This window comes from Oncorhynchus masou, unplaced genomic scaffold, assembly GCF_036934945.1.
Source record: "Oncorhynchus masou masou isolate Uvic2021 unplaced genomic scaffold, UVic_Omas_1.1 unplaced_scaffold_11107, whole genome shotgun sequence".
Taxonomy (NCBI): domain Eukaryota; kingdom Metazoa; phylum Chordata; class Actinopteri; order Salmoniformes; family Salmonidae; genus Oncorhynchus; species Oncorhynchus masou.
The window spans coordinates 1-8199 of record NW_027000833.1 but is presented as its reverse complement, the minus strand read 5'-3'; the positions used below and the strand labels follow the sequence as shown (position 1 = coordinate 8199).

The window sequence follows — 8199 nt, the reverse complement described above, 5'->3', positions numbered from 1 at the left end:
GGCACTGAGGGGTAGGATGGGCTGGGGATAGAGGGTTAGGGGCGCTGAGGGGTAGGGGGCGCTGAGGGTAGGGGCGCTGAGGGGAGGGGGGCTGAGGGGTAGGATGGGCTGGGGATAGAGGGTTAGGGGGCGCTGAGGGTTAGGGGCGCTGAGGGGAAGGGGGCGCTGAGGGGAAGGGGCGCTGGAGGGGTAGGGGACACTGATGGTTAGGGGGCACTGAGGGGTAGGATCGGCTCGGGATAGAGGGGTGGGGGGCACTGAGGGGTAGGATGGGCTGGGGATAGAGGGGTAGGGGGCGCTGAGGGGTAGGGGGCGCTGAGGGGTAGGGGGCGATGAGGGGTATGGGGGCGCTGAGGGTGTGACTGGGGAGAGCAAAGATACTTGTTGAGGAAAAGAGATGATGATGTTAAATGAGATCTTTCTGAGGTCAAGGCTCTGTGACAGTTGTAAATGTGGACGTCCCGGTATGTTCACAACTGCCTGTAATATCACTGTGTGTCAATGTGTGAGCAGAAGCCGTCCATGTTTGACGTGAGCAGAGAGATGGGCTCCAGTGTGGCTCTGTACAGCAGGAAGGTTCTCATCCAGACCAAGGCCACTGAAATCCTGCCCAAGTGGCTACGCTTCCTAAGAGGTCAGTCTTTACTCAGTACCTCCTCAGCTGTGCCCATCTTAATGTCTCCCTTCATCGTTCCCCTCGCATCTGCCCTCTGGTGTATTTCCTTGTCTGTCTCTTTCCGGATCCTTTGTTGATTGTAAATGCTAGTTTTACAGTATAACAGTGTGTGTGTATTTATGTATACAGGTGTGGTGGACAGTGAGGATATCCCATTGAACCTGAGCAGAGAGCTGCTGCAGGAGAGCACCCTCATCAGGTGAGACGAGGCCCTACAACATCAGCTCTTTCCAGACAATGACACTGCTATGTCAAGTCTGTTGTACACATCACCCCTCTTTTAATAGTGTCTTTCTACTCCTTCTCCCTTACATCCATGGCGCTCTACCCCTTTTTATCTCTCACATGATTCCGCTCTCCCTGTCATGCTTTCCATCTCTCTCTCTCTCTGCTAAGGGCTGAGGGACGTTCGCCAGCAGCGTATCAGTTCCTGATGGACCAGAGAAGTGAACCTGAGAAATACGCCAAGTTCTTTGAAGACTACGCTCCGTTCATCAGGGAGGGACGCCATCACGCAGGGAGCAGGATGTCAGGGTGAGACTGGGGGCTGGGACAGGGGAGTCAGGCTGAGACTGGGGCTGGGACAGGGGAGGCAGGGCGTCAGGGTGAGACTGGGGGGGCTGGGACAGGGGAGAGCAGGGCGTCAGGGTGAGACTGGGGGGCTGGGACAGGGGAGAGCAGGACGTCAGGCTGAGACTGGGGGGCTGGGACAGGGGAGAGCAGGACGTCAGGCTGAGACTGGGGGGCTGGGACAGGGGAGAGCAGGACGTCAGGCTGAGACTGGGGGGCTGGAGCAGGCGGGGGCTGGGACAGGGGAGAGCAGGACGTCAGTGTGAGACTGGGGGGCTGGGACAGGGGAGAGCAGGACGTCAGGGTGAGACTGGGGGCTGGGACAGGGGAGCAGGGCGTCAGGCTGAGACTGGGGGGCTGGGACAGGGGAGAGCAGGACGTCAGGGTGAGACTGGGGGGCTGGGACAGGGGAGAGCAGGACGTCAGGGTGAGGCTTGGGGGCTGGGACAGGGAGAGCAGGACGTCAGGCTGAGGCTGGGGGGACGTCAGGGTGAGACTGGGGGCTGGGACAGGGGAGAGCAGGACTGGGGGGCTCGGGAGGGTGAGACTGGGGGGCTGGGACAGGGACAGAGCAGGACGTCAGGGTGAGACTGGGGGGGCTGGGACAGGGGAGAGCAGGACGTCAGGGTGAGACTGGGGGGCTGGGACAGGGGGAGAGCAGGACGTCAGGCTGAGACTGGGGGCTGGGACGGGGAGAGCAGGACGTCCAGGGCGAGACTGGGGGGCTGGGACAGGGGAGAGCAGGACGTCAGGGTGAGACTGGGGGGCTGGGACAGGGAGAGCAGGACGTCAGGGTGAGACTGGGGGCTGGGACAGGGGAGAGCAGGACGTCAGGGTGGAGACTGGGACAGGGGAGAGCAGGGGGGCTGGGACAGGGGAGAGCAGGCTGAGACTGGGGGGCTGGGACAGGGGGAGAGCAGGACGTCAGGGTGAGACTGGGGGCTGGGACAGGGGAGAGCAGGCGTCAGGGTGAGACTGGGGGCTGGGACAGGGGGAGAGCAGGACGTCAGGGTGAGACTGGGGGGCTGGGACAGGGGAGAGCAGGACGTCAGGAGACTGGGGGGCTGGGACAGGGGAGAGCAGGACGTCAGGGTGAGACTGGGACAGGGGAGAGCAGGACGTCAGGCTGAGACTGGGGGGCTGGGACAGGGGAGAGCAGGACGTCAGGGTGAGGCTGGGACAGGGGAGAGCAGGGTGGAGGAATGGAGGTGTGAAGAATAGAACAAATGTTATGCATGTAGGTTTTTTGGGGAAGGGAGCAAGAGGATCATGTCCGAGGAATCAGAAATGTGAATTATGTCAGTCATGTCCCATACTCATTATCACTCAGTCCTTTCTGTCTCTCGCTGTCTTTGTACAGGAGGACATCGGCAAGCTGTTGAGGTTTGAGTCTTCAGCGCTGCCGCTGGCCAGCAGACCAACCTGAAGGAGTACGGCTCCGTATGAAGGCCCCGGGACGCGTAACATCTACTACCTGTGTGCCCCAAACCGACACCTGGCTGAACACTCCCCCTACTTTGAGGCCATGAAGCAGAAAGACATGGAGGTGAGTTGTTTTCAGATAGCCTGTTACCAGATCTGTTGGCTGTCTTGCTAACTCCTATGAGCATTGTCATGTCAAACAACGACCATAGATCTGGGACCAGGCTAGTTTTCAGATGGGAATATAAGACAGAAGTGATGGTGGAGCCTGATGTCTGTTGCTTCATCAGTGGTGGGCAGCATTTCATCATTACTCCCTCTAGTTGTTGTCAGTCTAACCTTTTCTTTGTCTCCAGGTGCTGTTCTGCTATGAGCAGTTTGACTGAGCTCACCCTCCTGCACCTCAGAGAGTTTGACAAAGAAGAAGCTGATCTCTGTGGAAACAGACATTGTGGTGGACCACTACAAGGAGGAGAAGTACCAGGACAGCAAGCCTGGTAAGACCCATCTCTCTCTGACCATGTCACTGAATGCTGCGGGAATTTACATTCGAGGGGAAATCCTTGCTTCTACTTATGTCACATTTTCACCTGATCATGGATATCAATAACCAGGTTTCCATCCAACCTGTTAATGCGAGTGAAGTTCGTCGGATAAAAAATGTCATGACAGGCCTGAGAGACAGCCTGTCAGTAAACTATCCTAATGTCGACAAAACAAAATATGATGGACAATGTGGGATATCTTTGTCTCTGTAAAAAGAATTATGTGGGAAATACTAGTGGATACGCTTTTATGTGTAACTTATGAGGAATGAGGAACTTCCAGGGTGGTGAAAGTGCACAGTGATGAGCTTGATGCTCCTTTCCAATAAATCTCCAGGGTCTGATTCTGTTGACATGTTGATCGATGCTTGGCTGCCATTTGACGACAATTTTTCTTTTTTTTATCTCTTTTGCCTGTAATAATGTCATGTAGGCTACACCAGCACTGTATCTGCCAGCTGTGCGCCCTGCCAACGCCAGAGTGGACACACTCTCTATTTAACGTGTTGTGAGAAAACCATCCGTACTGTTGAAAATGCAATAGAAACCCATTTAACTTTGTATTTTTTTATTCAGAAAAAAAATGCAAAAGGTATTTTATGTACATTACGTCATCACACCACCGCCTTTTATCCCTACAAGTGACTGATGAAAACACATCTCTGGTGGGAAAATGCACAGGTTTTTATGCAGATTTTGTTGCCAATTGGATGGAATCCTGGCTAATGGGAGGCTAAGTGAAATTAGCCTCTTAGCCTCCAACCACAGAGCTAATCTAGGAGTTGACCTAGCTTCAGACAGTAATATGAAGTACTCTAAAACTAACTCTGTTCTCTCCTGTGTCTATAGCCTCTGAGCCTCCAACCACAGAGCTAATCTAGGAGTTGACCTAGCTTCAGACAGTAATATGAAGTACTCTAAAACTAACTCTGTTCTCTCCTGTGTCTATAGCCTCTTAGCCTCCAACCACAGAGCTAATCTAGAGTTGACCTAGCTTCAGACAGTAATATGAAGTACTCTACAAACTAACTCTGTTCTCTCCTGTGTCTATAGCCTCACCAGCCTCCAACCACAGAGCTAATCTAGGAGTTGACCTAGCTTCAGACAGTAATATGAAGTACTCTAAAACTAACTCTGTTCTCTCCTGTGTCTATAGCCTCTTGGCCTCCAACCACAGAGCTAATCTAGGAGTTGACTAGCTTCAGACAGTAATATGAAGTACTCTAAAACTAACTCCTGTTCTCTCCTGTGTCTATAGCCTCTTAGCCTCCAACCACAGAGCTAATCTAGGAGTTGACCTAGCTTCAGACAGTAATATGAAGTACTCTAAAACTAACTGTGTTCTCTCCTGTGTCTATAGCCTCTTAGCCTCCAACCACAGAGCTAATCTAGGAGTTGACCTAGCTTCAGACAGTAATATGAAGTACTCTAAAACTAACTCTGTTCTCTCCTGTGTCTATAGCCTCTTAGCCTCCAACCACAGAGCTAATCTAGGAGTTGACCTAGCTTCAGACAGTAATATGAAGTACTCTAAAACTAACTCTGTGTTCTCCTGTGTCTATAGCCTCTTAGCCTCCAACCACAGAGCTAATCTAGGAGTTGACCTAGCTTCAGACAGTAATATGAAGTACTCTAAAACTAACTCTGTTCTCTCCTGTGTCTATAGCCTCTTAGCCTCCAACCACAGAGCTAATCTAGGAGTTGACCTAGCTTCAGACAGTAATATGAAGTACTCTAAAACTAACTCTGTTCTCTCCTGTGTCTATAGCCTCTTAGCCTCCAACCACAGAGCTAATCTAGGAGTTGACCTAGCTTCAGACAGTAATATGAAGTACTCTAAAACTAACTCTGTTCTCTCCTGTGTCTATAGCCTCTTAGCCTCCAACCACAGAGCTAATCTAGGAGTTGACCTAGCTTCAGACAGTAATATGAAGTACTCTAAAACTAACTGTGTTCTCTCCTGTGTCTATAGCCTCTTAGCCTCCAACCACAGAGCTAATCTAGGAGTTGACCTAGCTTCAGACAGTAATATGAAGTACTCTAAAACTAACTCTGTTCTCTCCTGTGTCTATAGCCTCTTAGCCTCCAACCACAGAGCTAATCTAGGAGTTGACCTAGCTTCAGACAGTAATATGAAGTACTCTAAAACTAACTCTGTTCTCTCCTGTGTCTATAGCCTCTTAGCCTCCAACCACAGAGCTAATCTAGGAGTTGACCTAGCTTCAGACAGTAATATGAAGTACTCTAAAACTAACTGTGTTCTCTCCTGTGTCTATAGCCTCTTAGCCTCCAACCACAGAGCTAATCTAGGAGTTGACCTAGCTTCAGACAGTAATATGAAGTACTCTAAAACTAACTCTGTTCTCTCCTGTGTCTATAGCCTCTGAGCGTCTGACAGAGGAGCAGGCTGAAGACCTGATCTCCTGGATGAGGAACAATCTGGGAAACAGAGTCACCAACATCAAGGTACTGTTACCCTACCATCACTATCTACACTATTCAACATCAAGGTACTGTTACCCTACCATCACTATCTACACTATTCAACATCAAGGTACTGTTACCCTACCATCACTATCTACACTATTCAACATCAAGGTACTGTTACCCTACCATCACTATCTACACTAGTCACCAACATCAAGGTACTGTTACCCTACCATCACTATCTACACTAGTCACCAACATCAAGGTACTGTTACCCTACCATCACTATCTACACTAGTCACCAACATCAAGGTACTGTTACCCTACCATCACTATCTACACTAGTCACCAACATCAAGGTACTGTTACCCTACCATCACTATCTACACTAGTCACCAACATCAAGGTACTGTTACCCTACCATCACTATCTACACTAGTCACCAACATCAAGGTACTGTTACCCTACCATCACTATCTACACTAGTCACCAACATCAAGGTACTGTTACCCTACCATCACTATCTACACTAGTCACCAACATCAAGGTACTGTTACCCTACCATCACTATCTACACTAGTCACCAACATCAAGGTACTGTTACCCTACCATCACTATCTACACTAGTCACCAACATCAAGGTACTGTTACCCTACCATCACTATCTACACTAGTCACCAACATCAAGGTACTGTTACCCTACCATCACTATCTACACTAGTCACCAACATCAAGGTACTGTTACCCTACCATCACTATCTACACTAGTCACCAACATCAAGGTACTGTTACCCTACCATCACTATCTACACTAGTCACCAACATCAAGGTACTGTTACCCTACCATCACTATCTACACTAGTCACCAACATCAAGGTACTGTTACCCTACCATCACTATCTACACTAGTCACCAACATCAAGGTACTGTTACCCTACCATCACTATCTACACTAGTCACCAACATCAAGGTACTGTTACCCTACCATCACTATCTACACTAGTCACCAACATCAAGGTACTGTTACCCTACCATCACTATCTACACTAGTCACCAACATCAAGGTACTGTTACCCTACCATCACTATCTACACTAGTCACCAACATCAAGGTACTGTTACCCTACCATCACTATCTACACTAGTCACCAACATCAAGGTACTGTTACCCTACCATCACTATCTACACTATTCACCAACATCAAGGTACTGTTACCCTACCATCACTATCTACACTATTCAACATCAAGGTACTGTTACCCTACCATCACTATCTACACTATTCAACATCAAGGTACTGTTACCCTACCATCACTATCTACACTAGTCACCAACATCAAGGTACTGTTACCCTACCATCACTATCTACACTAGTCACCAACATCAAGGTACTGTTACCCTACCATCACTATCTACACTACTCAACATCAAGGTACTGTTACCATACCGTCACTATCTACACTAGTCACCAACATCAAGGTACTGTTACCCTACCATCACTATCTACACTATTCAACATCAAGGTACTGTTACCCTACCATCACTATCTACACTACTCAACATCAAGGTACTGTTACCATACCGTCACTATCTACACTAGTCACCAACATCAAGAGTACTGTTACCCTACCATCACTATCTACACTATTCAACATCAAAGGTACTGTTACCCTACCATCACTATCTACACTAGTTCCATTACCCTGATCACTATAACCCAGTGGGGAACGGTCCAGGGCCTCTTCCGTGGTCTTGTGTTGACTGATTTAATCCAGCCTATATATACAGTAACTACTGGCTAACTGGACTTTGGTACTGTATGTAAGAATCAGTCCATTTGTAAGGTTTCCTTTGTCTGTGACTGCTCATTCTTCACCTTTGACCCCCTGACCTCCAGGTGACCCCTCGTCTGGACACCCACCCAGCCATGATCACGGTGCTGGAGATGGGTGCCGCACGCCACTTCCTGCGTACCCAGCAGATGGCCCGCAGCACAGAGGAGAGGGCCCAGATACTGCAGCCCACCCTGGAGATCAACGCTGGGTACAGGAGGGGGAATGGAGGGATGGGAGGGAGGGATGGAGGGGGGAGGGAGGGATGGAGGGGGGAGGGAGAGAGGGAGGGAGGGAGAGAGGAGGGATGGAGGGAGGGATGGAGGAGAGGGGGAGGGGAGAGGGAGGGGGGGAGGGATGGATGGATGGAGGGGAGGGTAGGGGGAGAGAGGGATGGAGGGATGGAGGAGAGGGGATGGAGGGGGGAGGGAGGGATGGAGGAGAGAGGGAAGGATGGAGGGGAGAGGGATCTCTAAATCGAGGCGTTATATTTGTCACATACACAAGTGAAATGATTAACTTGTCAGCCCTTCCCAACAACGCAGTATTCAATGTCAAAATAGTATTGTGTTGATTTGTGCTTGTCTCCTGCTCTCCCTTTACTCTGTAGTCATGACCTCATTAAGAAGATGCACTCACTGAAGGAGTCCGACTCTGCACTCGCACAACTGCTGCTGGAGCAGGTAGAGTACACTATCCCGGATCACACGATCCCGGATCACACTCCC

General features: G+C 50.0%; 2 pseudogenes; both read left to right on the top strand.

The window, feature by feature from the left end:
• The first annotated feature begins 493 nt into the window (after nt 1-493).
• On the top strand, nt 494-1184 carry LOC135529163 (heat shock protein 75 kDa, mitochondrial-like; annotated as a pseudogene).
• Nucleotides 1185-1186: 2 nt separating this feature from the next.
• LOC135529164 (heat shock protein 75 kDa, mitochondrial-like) lies at nt 1187-8193 on the top strand (annotated as a pseudogene).
• Nucleotides 8194-8199: the final 6 nt, after the last annotated feature.